An 11,619-nucleotide genomic window follows, 5' to 3' on the forward strand; every position below is an offset into this window, starting at 1 on the left:
AGATGGGTTTTGCTTTTGCCTCCTCCCAAGGAAGGCCCTGAAGAGAGAAGGGAGGTCAGCCCTCAGGAGAGCACCTTCCCTTCTGCAAATAAACCTCCAGACCTTGCAGGAACCCCTCACCCCATCACCTTTCTTTCCTTTGCTCACCCATCCAGCAGTGGGCTAGTACAAACTAAGATGCAGGCACTCGGAACGACATGAAGACTTTCCAAAGGATACATATTTTGGTGTGGGCCATTTAAAGAGACTCGTGGGACCGAATCCGCAACTTCTACTTAGCTCTCTTGCACAGGTGACCTGTCTGAGCACATGCCATGGACGATGCTGCTCCTGGTTCTCCCTCCTGCCTCCCCTTTCTCCCATTTCCCCAAAAAAGGGCATACCTCTCACTCATCCCAAATCTTACCATGGCGCATTGATCAGGGAAATTGTCCAGTGCAACGAAGGGACAATCTAAATCTTGGTATCCATGTTGAGAAAATGAGCAGGAGCAACTCTAATGACCGAGCAAATCAACTAGCTTTCAGTTCCCTGCCTTCATTCAAAGTGAAGGAGAATCAATTCTGGCTGTCAGCTGACAGATTTTTAATGAGCTGCCCATATGATTTTTGGCATATAACTCGAAAGGAATTTACAGTGAGTGACATTGCTACCACCAAAGTCTTTGCATTCCTTTGTCCTTATGTGAAAAAGATTTCTGAGCTGAGCGTCAATTTTTAACAAAGAAAAACAGGAATCGAATTAGTGCTGAACTCTGACTCTTTCTAGCAATAAGGATTATTCATCCCTGAATATATGAACTAACTGGGATGAGGAAGGAAGCTTCATTTCCTTCAAAGATGCATTTCCAATTAATTATTCTATATGCTCTCTTATTACCTATTACAATTTGTAAAGCATTTGTTTTGATTAATTGTGTACTAGTCATCCTGGTACAAATCCAGACAAAATGTTCTTTAACACTGAGCCTGTGGTCACAGAAAAATTTAAAAATAAATTCAATTTATACACATCGTTTTGTTGGGAAGAAGTATGATACAGTGAAGGGTGATACATAAAAGACTTTGAATCATAAAAATAAATTACGCTAAAATTCTGTAGGGGAAGTAGAAGGGAAATATAAGTTCAAGGAGAAAAAAGAAAGATGAAATTTGCTCAGCTTGTTCATATATTTTTAAAAGAGATGATGGTGGTATGCAATCACAATAGTATTACATTTAGAAACATTTTTCAGAGTACTGTGACAGTTTTATTTTAAAATGTCAAATATTTGCAATACATCAGAAACTAGACTTTATGTAACTAAACTTATGAAAGAATTTTAAATGTTTGCATCTAAAAATGTGCAAGGAGTACACAGATTTTCAAAATTCTTTTAGGAGTCTACAAGGAAAATGATCAGAGAACTAGTTTCACAGAGCTGGTGCTTCCCTGCAGGGGAGTGTACTTAGAACAGATGCAAAACCAAAAGCTTTGGGGACTGGAGAGCAGCCTCAAGGTTAAGGGGTAAACTCTCACTGGGGCTGGGTTGGTGGGAAAGGAGCCTGGGCACTCCCCCTTTATCCTAGCAGTACTTTCCTCTGGTCTTTTGTTTCTTATTTTCTGCGTTCCTCTAAAATCCCATTCTCTCTACCACAGATGTTCTGCCAGGTCAGGGTGTGTTCTGTTGTACGTTTTTCCATCCTGCCTAAATGCTTCGCTTTATTTCTTCCGGGAAGCCCTCCCAGCCGGCCGCGCCCCTACCCCACCCCGGCCCCGTCCAGGCTCCCCGAATCCAACACGCTTTTGTACAGCTATGCGCGCTCCGCTTCCTCCCGTGGACTGTGACTTTGGGCCAGTCCTCCCTCCCCCGCTGGCTCCTAAGTTTTCTCATCGGTGTCTGCAAGTCTGTTTCCTCCGCAGTGAGATGTCGATAATCAGAACGAAGTAAGATGAAACCGGCAGGGAGCTTGGCCTGCAGCCAGAACAGGTCACCTAGTTGCATTTAGCAAATGTTTGCTAACTGTGCGGCTAAATCGTCTGGCTTCCCAGCGATTACGGAAGTCTGGGCTTCTCAGCGCCCAGGGAACCGAGGAGGGTTCCCAAACCCTCATCTCTCCTTGGAGAAACTTGCCAACTTGGGGCGATAAAAACGCTCTCCCCTCCTCCCGCCTCCGCCGGGTCGGGCTCTGAGCGCCCAAGCCTCGGAGCTATGAGGTCATACTCCTGCCACGTGACCGCTGCCGCATCTGTCAACTGTGATACAATTACTAAGACAGTGGGGCGCTTCCAACACTCAAACCCGCTCTCTCCTCCTCCTCCTCCCTTTTCACACCAAGGGACCGTCTCAAAAGTCTAGGCTCCAAGTGCTACCATTTAAGAAAGGAGTAAGAGGGAGGAAAAAAGTAGAAGATTGCACTTCTCGTGGCTGCAGTTTGAAAACCATGCTTAAGACCCGTTCTTTAAAATCCTTTCTGCCAAATCAAGTTGGCATATGTATTAAGAGCCTTTAAAAAACCGTCATACTCTTTAACTCATTAATTCCAGTTCTAGGATGTTTGCATATGAAAATAGTACAAACTGGAGAAAAAGTTTAGGTACACAAAATTCACAGCCTTATTATTAAACTAACTATATATGATGAGAATGAATAAATCAGGGTATAAAAGAATATAAGGAAGTCATTTAAAATGCTTATTTTTAAGAATTTTTCATGACATGGAATATGCACCCAAAAAATGACAATAGCAAGTATATGTTGTGTGCCAAATGTTCTGCTAAATGGATTGACTCTTACAACCTTAAGAGACAGATCATCTAATTCATTCATTCATTCATTCTTTCTTTCTTTTTATTTCTTTCTTTCTTGAGACAGGCTCTTACTCTGTCACACAGGCTAGAGCATACTGGCACAATCATGGCTCATACAGCCTCGACTTCCCAGCCTCAAGCAATTCTCCACGTTAGCTTCCCAAGTAGCTGGGACTACAGACACTCGTCAAAAAATTTTTGGTAGAGATGGGGTCTCATTATGTTGCCTGGACTGGTCTCTAACTCCTAGACTCAAGCAATCTGCTCACCTCGGCCTCTCAAAGTGTTGGAGTTACAGATGTGAGCCACTGTGCCCAGCATTATTCTTCTTCTGAAAACTGACCTAGACCAAAAAAAAAAAAAAGCCTAAGGTTGATTAACTAATAAAGTATGAAAAATTTGAGGGTTACAGTTTATACAAAGGGATGAACTCTGATCTAGGTTAATTTGAGTCTAGAGCCCAGCCTCTCAGCCTCCACACTCTAACCTGCCACAATAGGAAGAGAAAGAAATCAGAATTCAACACTGCGTATACACCATCAGGCTCCCACAATCACCAGTGATTTAAATTTTCTTTTACGTATTCTATAATGTGTGTATATTAATTTAACAATTAGACAAAATGTTATGTACAGCCAAGTGCTGATTACAGCAATATTCATTGTAATGAAAACTTGAAAGTAGCTCAAATATCAATTCCTATTGGATTCATTAAGTGAATTATAAAATATATGTCTATTGCAATAGTTTGCAGGCATTAAAAATGAAGATTACAAAGACCGAGTGATACCATTATGTGAAAAAAATAACAAATGCTAGGCATATTACGCATAATAATTTGAGGCTATCATGGTAAAATCTATAAGGAAAGAAGAAATGATAACTGCAACAGGATGGTAAAATTAAATTTGATTTTAAAAAATTGTTTGAACTTCTATAACATTTTTCTATTTCTTGTTTAACAATAAAACTAGTTCCATTGATTGAAGGTTTAGTATCAAAATTGGCATGGAACACATAGGTATCTCTTTTGCCTTTTACAGTGCTTTCTATTTTATCTCATTTTATTGCCAAAACATCCCAGTGCAAATAGGCATTTTCTCTTCCACTTTAATAATAGAACTGTTAAGGCAGAGAAAAAGTGAGTGAGTTGCTTGATGTAAACTAGCAGATGAATGGCAACTCTAGACTAGAACCCTAGGCTTGCAAGCTTCTGCCCCAAGCCTCTGGCCTATAAAAGCACACTGATTCTCTCACATAGAGAGCTGCACAGCACTGCCTAGAGAATACACACTGCTATTATTAAGACCCCAAACATAAGAGCCAAATGTAGGTTCTCTCTAGTGGGGTAAGCCTGGAGGCAGGAAACATGCATGTTAATGCTCTTTGTCTTAAGAGTGGAAGGTCAAAGGCCTAAAGCACTCTCCTGCACTCTCCAAACTCATCCACCCACCCACTTCACCCCAGCCATACACACACAGCCGCCCTTGTCCCCGAAAGCAGTCTCCCTGGTTACACGCTCTGCCCTTGGATGGAGAGAGAGGCCAGGAGATTTGTAGTTTATCCTCTTCTTGCAGTTTAAGGTACAACTTTGCCCACAGCCCCAGTAAGAGAAGTAGGGATTCCCGAGGCCAGAATGTGCCAAAGACCAGCTGCAAACCAGGCAGGCATCAGTGAAACAAGCTTGGAAAGAGAGATGAGTCAGGGGTCAGTGACAGCTGGCAAAGCCAGCACTGGGGTGGGGGTTGGAGGTCTGGAGAGCCCCAGAAAGTTGGTCAGGAGCCCCTGGTCCCTCACTTAACAGAGATGTGACTTTCCAGGGTCATACAACAGCTGGAGAGAATGGGGAGTGAGTCCAATCTGAAGCCCAAAAGAATCCATCAAAGACCAGTCCACCAATTCCACAAAGCCAGGCTCTATTCATTCATTCAAGATATACCCAGTGCCCTTCTTGCTTACCATATCTTTCTGATTGTTATGAGGCCAGAGCCATGCCCTATCCCTCATCCCAATCCCCAATCCCTTGGTGGGGCTGGTGAACCTCATGGCTCAAAGTGGGAAAAATCTGGGAAGTCACAGGTAAAGGGAGGGTCATCTCTCCAGGGCAACAAACCCAAACTCCAAAGCACATGAAACAAACCAATGGCTGAGAGTCCAGGAGATGTCCCAATCTGAGGATTCCACAGCACAGTGGGGAAAGCTTCTGGAAGGTAGAAGGAGGCAGGAAGAGGTGCCTCTCAACTCGAGCAGTCGAGAAATTTAAGCATGCTTTAAAGAGCTGAAAGAAGACCAAAGAGCTGGGTGCAGTGGCTCACACCTGTAATCCCAGCACTTTGGGAGGCCGAGGCGGGCAGATCATGAGGTCAGGAGATCGAGACCATCCTGGCTACAATGGTGAAACCCCATCTCTACTAAAAATACAACAAATTAGCCGGGTGTGGTGGCATGCGCCTGTAGTACCAGCTGCTCTGAAGGCTGAGGCAGGAGAATCGCTTGAACCCAGGAGGTGAAGGTTGCCGTGAGCCAAGATCATGCCATTGCACTCCAGCCTGGGCGACAGAACTAAACTCAGTCTCAAAAAAAAGAAGAAGAAGAGGCATGGAGGTGTGCTCGTGGCACAAAAATTTTAAAGGGGGAGCTAAGCCTAGGTTTACCAGTTCTGCTGGCAGGTGAGGTCCCCAGTAAGGAGAAAGGGAGGTGAGAGTGTGTGGATAAGGTGCTGCTTCCTCCGCTGACCTGAAGGATTTCTGTAATGGCACATTTGTTTGCTCCTACCTTGGGGTGGGACTATCATGTTAGTCATTTCTGCTACTAAAGACATAGATAAAGCTAACGGTATTCTTTGCAAGGAAAGGGAATATCATTGGCCCAAAAGCTATTTACAGGGGGCTTTCCAGAAAAAAATGTTTTAAGCCTGCATTGGTCGGATCTGGCTAATGATGGCGCGTCGGCTTTCCTTCTTCTGTGGAGTTGCTGTGAGTTATTTTGAGCAAGGAAGGGGAGAGGCAAGTGCAAGACCCAGCGCACAGTGAAACGAGGCCATGTCCCTTACATGCTTTGGAGCTTCCAGTGGCTTCCCACTGTAGTTAGGATAAAACCAAATTCCTTACATGCCACCCACAAGACCCACAAACGCCCTGTCCTTCCTCTTTCTCCTCCATCCACTTAGTGAAGCCCCATTGGTCTCCTTCCTGTTCCTTAAACCAGTGCATCTGTTTTTGCCTCGATGCCCCCGTGGTTCAAGTGTTGCTGTGGCCTGAATGCCGGTGTCCCCAGAAAATTCATATGTTGACACTTAATCCCCAATGTGATAGTGGTAAGAAGTGGGGCCTCCAGGAGATGATTAGATCAGGAGGGCTCTGCTCCTCATGAATGAGATCGCATGCTTTGATCTTGGACTTCCCAGCCTCCAGTCTGAGCATTCAGTTTGTCTTCTTTATCAATTGCCCAGTCTAAGGTATCTTGTTATAGCAGCCTGAACAATCCCAGACAGATGTGACACCCTTGCAGTTCCCTCTGCTTAGAATGAATGCCCTGCCTATCTCCCCAGTTCCCTCCTCCCCTACTTGCGTTTTTGTGGCTGGCTCCTTCCCTTCCTTTAAGCACCAAGGGGACTTAGGAAGAGGCCCTCGTCGAGCAGGGGACATGGAAGGCCATGCTGCCCATAACCCTTTACTTCTCCTTGGCACTTAGACCAACCCCAAGTCACGGCCTGCCCATTTGTTTAGGGTTCCCTCCCAAACCTGATCCCTCCCACTGTGCCCACCCCTCCCCACTTCATCCACATTTGAATGTTCCTTTGTGAAGGCCGGGCTTAATTATCTTGTTCATTGCAAGGGAAGCAGTACCTGGCAGAGTGCCTGACACTTGGTAACTACTCAATAAATATTTGTCAAATGAACGAATGAATAAGAGGCCTACTGATTGGAATTTAACTGAATGAAAACCCAGGGTTCAATTTCCAAACAAGCAAAGACAAAAATCCCAAACAATCCCTATTGTTCTCCTTCTACTAGTTGAGCCCCAACCCATTTTGTTGCCACTCCCTCCCCTCCCCTCCCTTCTCTCCCTTCCTTCAGTCTTTCCCTGGGCCCCTCAAGCCGTATATCTTGTGCAGTCACCCACAGCCAACCCTTCTCTGTGGGCCTTCACTGTGACCGAGCCCTGAGGTCACAACACCCTGGGAAGGAGAAATGAAGGATTTTCCAAGGACCCAGCTGTGGCCATGCACTGTCTATCCTGTCTGTCTTGCTGGAAGCCAAAGTTCTTAAGCTTCTGTACAGCAAGCTTTTCATAAAATGAATGACGACCACCTAGTCTTTTCAGGCTTTCTGTTTGCAGTCCCAGGAGGCTTCTTAGCTGATGATGACCCTGGGCTGCTTCCTTGCTTCCTCTGGGCTTCAGATTTAGACACACATTTGGCTCTCAAGGTCCCTTCATGCTCTAAACCTTCAGTAATCTCCAGGACACGAATCCACTCAGGTTTAGTATCACCCTCTACAGGCTCGTCTCCCAGTGATGAAAAGCCTGTGCTTGGTACCCTCACTCCAGGAATGTGCTGGAGGGTGTGAGGAGCCGGGCCCAGGGTCTGCCCGAACTGATCTCCTTTTGCCACATAAAGGGAAGTAGAGTAACTCACCTCCCAATGAAAGGAGTTAAGAAAAGAACTTTATCTGAGGAATACAAGTCCTTTTAATTATCAGGCCCTTAGAGACACTTAAATGACAGCAATCACGTCCTACTCCCCTGCTTTGAGCAATGTGTTCGACTCTTGAAACTGCTTGCTATTACCGCAGGTAGCTCCAGATCAACCGAATGATGCCATACCAGACAGTGCAGCTCATGGTCTATAGCTTAGCAATGTATAGCCAATCAAATCAATCTTATCTCTGTAAAGCAATGAGAATTCCTGACAAACAACTTTGTATCAGCCCATGCCCTGTTTCCCATTTTTGCCTTTAAAAATCTACTTGTGGCTGGGCAGCATGGCTCATGCCTGTAATGCCAGCACTTTGGGAGGCCAAGGTGGGTGGATCACCTGAGGTCAGGAGTTTGAGACCAGCCTGACCAACATGGAGAAACCCCATCTGTACTAAAATGCAAAATTAGCCAGGCATGGTGGCGCCTGCCTGTAATCCCGGCTATTAGGAGGCTCAGGCAGGAGAATGGCTTGAACCTGGGAGGCAGAGGCTGCAGTGAGCCGAGATTTCACCATTCCACTCCAGCCTGGGCAACAACTCCGTCTCAAAAAAAAAAATCTGCTTGTGACTGCAGCAAATCAGAGTGTATATTTAGGGCAACTTGAATCTATGTTCACAGGTTGCAATCCTCAAACTTGACCCAAATAAACTCTCTACTTATATTAAGTTTGTCTCCACTTCTACCTTTTAGGTTGACATATTGCTGTTCTGTAAGACCAGACCACTGGGTGAGCTCTGTGATTGTGCAGGAAAGCATAGGGCGCTATGAAAAGTGAGGGTTTGTCGTGCTTTAGCACTGCGCATAGGAAGGTGGGTGTGGGAGACAGACTAGAGTCCTTTCCCAGTGCTATCAGTACTAGGTGTGGTTTCAGAGATGAAATTGTGAATTGGAAGGAATATCTGGGTAGACTGGGGAGAGCATAGAATGGGGGCAAAGACTTGAGCAATGTCCCTGGGGAGCCCAGGAAGGGGCTGCAGTTGCTCAATAGAGGTTGTGGGGGGAGTGGTTGGGCCCAGAGTCTATCTGCTGACCCACTACCAGGGGCCCTGTGAGTCCAGGGTCAGAGAAGAAGCCCTGCAACATTTTCTGTTTGGTTGGGCTAGTCCCCCTGCCTTCTCTGAGGTCCTGCCATACAGTCAAAGCATCCCTTCTCTCCCTGGCTCTCCAGGCAGCTGAGGATCAGAACAAAATCCACACTCTCCTTTCACCAAGTTAATCCTGCCTTCCATCCTCTTCCGGCAGCTGGCCTCCTAGCCTGTGGGGTAGAACCTCCCTACTGTTGTTCGGCTTCTCCCAGCTCTTCCCCAGCAGGGAGTGAGTCTACAGCAATCACATCACGGCAAGCAAAGCCTGCATCAGTAGCAGACAGCTTCCCTTGCGCCTGGGGAGGAAGTGTTAATGAGGAGAGGTGTGGGGAAGGGTTGCGCCTGACTGCCTTGCAACAGTTTGCTCCTTTTGGCTCACGCGACCAAGGAGCTTACACAAGGAACATGCCTTCTAGAGGGAAGGATGTTAATGTCAATAAAGGGCACATGTTAGTTTGTACCATTCACTCAGCTAAGAGAATGCACCCAGTGCAAACCTTTCTATGATAAAGGCCTCTGCAAGGCTGCCGCTGTTGGAGCTCAACAGGATGGTGACAGGTAGCCTACCCCATGGATCAAGTCTAGCCTTGATGACCACCTAGACATGAAGGCGAGGCTGTGCCTCTCCATGACCGAGGCCTCCATGGAGGACACATACCAGGCTCAGTCCCTCCAGAGCCTCCTGCCTCTGCACCCACATACAAAGCAAGGCCCCTCCCATCTGTTTCCCAAGGAGGGACAGGGTGCAATAAACCTTCAAGCAACCCCAGGAGGTAACCAAGCCCTGGACCTGGACCAAAGTGAGGCAAGGGGTGTATCCTGCCTGAAGTTCAGGCTGTTCCCATCCACAGCCTTTTCCCGGGAGCAACAGAGGATTTTCTGGTCCAGAAGGATCCTTGGAATACAATGTACCACCCTTCCCCTGATCACCATCTCATATCCTTGCCCTTTTTTATGGCCCAATCTATGGACCAGAAGAGGAGAGGGGCTCTACAGTCCTCCATCCGTCACCCAGAGCAGGCCTGGAGAGAAGAATGTAACAAGGGTCAATGCTTGTTCAGAACCTACTATGTCAGGCACTAAAGTAACACAGCAGCAGGGGATGCAAAAAAGGAGAAAAGACACAGTCTCTACACTTGAGGAATGACGTGTAAAAAGTTGAGATGAGTAGATAAAGCTGCTGATAGTAAAGAAAAGCAGGGCATGAAAAGTCCTCAATAAGAGACACAGTCCCTAGGTCCAGAGAGGCCAAGGCTTTTGTGTTGCTGAGGGAACGTGGTGAGGAAAAGGCTGGAATCCACAGGGTTGAGAGGGAGAAGGCTGGGAAAAGAGCTAATGTGTGGCCGCTCCAGGAGAGAGAAAAGTCGGAAAACAGAGATGCTTAAATAGGACTTCAGGGAAAGTTTGTTCTATAGATACTATGGGACGCTCTCCTCAACTTCCCACAAAACCTTTCATAAAACCTACAATGGACAGTCACAGGTTTTTTTTTGTTTTTGTTTTTGTTTTTGTTTTTTTTTTTGAAGGTGAATGAATTGATGTTGGGGGCAGCTAACGATTGAGGTTGGTTCAGGGGGCCAGAGCTAGGGTAGGCTGAGGGGGTTCAGACCCTCCAGGCTTCCAGCAGGATGTACAGGTTGACTTCCCAGAAGGGGAGGGGCTGGAGGCTTGGTCAGCTGGGAAGTGGGTGCTTGCTAGGCCTGCCATGATGGTGAGGAGAGAGCGGGCAAAGCTTGGAGGGTAGGGAGACTCTCATAAGAAAAACTTGTAAGATGATATGAAACTGTCATAAAGCCTCAAGCCTGGACAAGTGAAAAAGTATATTGAGGTGGGGGAAGGGAGGAGGCACAGGCCAGAAGTCACTGATTCCAGTCTCTTCCCACCTTTGTATCATGAATTTCGCCTGCCTCACAAAAGAGCTGGGTAGATTATTTGTCACCTCTCACCCAGGCTGATAAATAGCCCCCGCCAGTGGTGCCCTGCCTCCAGTCTCTCCTCCGCATTAATGTGTCCTCCCTCCACAGTGACACTGGAATAATCTTTCCGAAAGTTCAGCTCTCATTGTTTCATTCACTTTTAAAATCCCTCAGTGACCAACGATCACTCACCCACCAGAATTAAGTCAAAACTCCTGACCCGGCCAGACGTGGTGGCTCATGCCTATAATTCTAATACTTTGGGAGGTCGAGGCAGGAGGATTGCTTGCATCCAGAAGATCAAGACCAGCCTGGCCACCACAGTGAGACCCATCTCTACAAACAATTAAAACAATTAGCCAGGTGTGGTGGCGAATGCCTGTAGCCCCAGCTACTCAGGACCAAGCCCTCAGCCCCTCCCTTTCTGGAAAGTTGGCTCCCACTTCCTGTGTAACCTACTGAGGTGGGAGGATCGCTTGAGCCTAGGAAGCTGAGGTTACAGTGAGCCAAGATCATGCCACTGCACTTCAGTCTGGGTAACAGAGCAAGACGTTGTCTCAAAAAAAAAAAAAAAAATACGCAAAGAAACAAAAACAAAAAAACACCAACAACCTCCAGAGCAACACCCTGTATTGAGGCCCCTCTTTCCAGCTTCATCCACAGTCTCTTCCTCCTCACCCCTCACATTCCATCACGCTGAACTATACGCAGCTACTCTCATGCACCCTACATTTTCACACCTCAGGGCCTTGGCACATGCTTTCCTTCCTTTACCTGGAGCACTTTCCCCAGCTCAACTGCCAACACCCAGGAACCCTTCGGTTACCCTCCCTTCCTGCCACTCTCTTCCCACAGGATTTCACATCAGCACTAGGCTGGCACTTGCCACATTGTGTCATTATCATGATCATCATCTGTTTATATGTCTATGACTCCTTAAAGAACAGAGCCAGATTATATTCTTCTTTGCAGCCCAGTACCCAGCACAGTGCCTGGCTCTTTATTGGCATTTAGAAAATGTTTTTTGAGGCCAGGCACGGTGGCTCACACCTGTAATCCCAGCACTTTGGGAGGCCAAGGTGGGCAGATCACGAGGTCAGGAGTTCAAGACCAGCCTGGCCAATATG

The sequence above is a fragment of the Saimiri boliviensis genome, chromosome 1 (genome assembly GCF_048565385.1).
Source record: "Saimiri boliviensis isolate mSaiBol1 chromosome 1, mSaiBol1.pri, whole genome shotgun sequence".
Taxonomy (NCBI): Eukaryota; Metazoa; Chordata; class Mammalia; order Primates; family Cebidae; genus Saimiri; species Saimiri boliviensis.